This window comes from Mauremys reevesii, linkage group 11, assembly GCF_016161935.1.
Source record: "Mauremys reevesii isolate NIE-2019 linkage group 11, ASM1616193v1, whole genome shotgun sequence".
Taxonomy (NCBI): Eukaryota; Metazoa; Chordata; order Testudines; family Geoemydidae; genus Mauremys; species Mauremys reevesii.
In genome coordinates this window covers 44867121-44868719 of record NC_052633.1, presented here as the reverse complement: position 1 = coordinate 44868719, position 1599 = coordinate 44867121, and positions in this window count along the sequence as shown.

The following is a 1599-nucleotide window of genomic DNA, read 5'->3' as shown; positions in this document are numbered from 1 at the left end:
TGGCTCCATTCAAGTCAATGGCAAAACTCCCATTGATTTCAGTGGGGTGAGGACTTCACCCATCACTTTTATAGGTTTAACATAATAAAACAGTAATAATAAAAATAAGAAGAAACATGAACCTCACACAAAGTCCCTCACAACCAGAGAAAGGGAAGACTCCATAAAGTCCACCAGAGACCTTGCTGTGCCGATATAATTAACCAAGAAAAGCTGAGATACGACTGCAATGGGCACCAGTACAAACCCCTAAACCAGACAGATTGAATGTAATAGAAACGTTTGGTTTCAATTCAAATGATCTCCAGGTGCAATGTATCAATTCTGTAAATTCCTACATATGAGACTATATGGCACGTGTGAGCTGTATGCCAAACACTTGTTACATAACTGAGATCTACATCATGCCCCCTGGATCTGCTCATATAGCCCGGTGCCCTGGAAATGAGTTTAAAAGGATAACACAGGCCCAGGCTGTATTATATCATGTAGCGTTGCCCTTCGGAGTGAGTCCTTGGGGCATCAGTGACCGGGTCAGTAACCCAGCTCTGGTGAAGCAGCGTTGCCAAGGAGGCAGGAGGGAAGGGCACCAATAGCCAGAGTTGGCCTTGAGGCCCTGGGATCTGAACAGATTCCTGAGGATCTGCCAGTGTTGGGGGATAGATCCTTCATACTCTTTTATGAAACAACAGTCTGGGGTCTCCAAGAAGGGATCCCAATGGAGACTTCCTCTTGTGGGTTTTTTCATGGGTGGGGACAATCTGGATCTGGAACTACCTGCTAAACGTGTAAGTACAAATTGTAATAATGTATGTACAACTGAAAGTGCTTATTACATTTGTAAGCAATCAGCTGGTCCAGATAAGATGTTAGAAATTAAGGGCTAAACACTCCCCTGAGCCTAAAGTTCTGCTCAGTAGAGGAACGGGACCACTAGGAAGCCACTTACAGCTCACTGAACCTGTGCACCAGCAGCGGCCCCAGCATGAACTAGAGCATCGTAGGGGCTAACTTATGATACTGGAGTATGGTCCCTAAAGTTACATCCTCTCTCGCCCCACCTAACCCCTCACATCAGCAGAGTTCTCCCTCATTAGAAGAATTATTTGCTGACTGACTGGCCAGATTCCAGCCACACATACTGCCTGAGCAGCACAAAAGAAGTCAGAATATAAACCAGAATCTAGCCTTATAAGTCTAGAGCATATATGTAATATAACAGCAAATACAAATTGTAATGTATGCTCGCCAACTCCCCCCATAGATACCTAGGTAACTAGTACTGTATTACTGTATATACCTAGGGAACAGCAAATCTCATCATATCATGCTACCTTACACTGGCCACATGGTATATTTTAATTTCTAACATTGTGAAGTTATTGCATTGTTCCACTCACAGGGTCCATGTACTGAAACCAATGTTCCTGTTAAGTTTTTTCTATGTGAAGGACAAATTACTGCCTGTGCTGAAGTTTAAAACTTAAGAGCACAGCCTCTCCCACTACCATTCCCTACATTCCTCCACTTTTCATTCACTCTTCCTCCTTACTATATCAGTTCATTCTCCCTCCTCATTCATTTCTTCTATCACTCTCC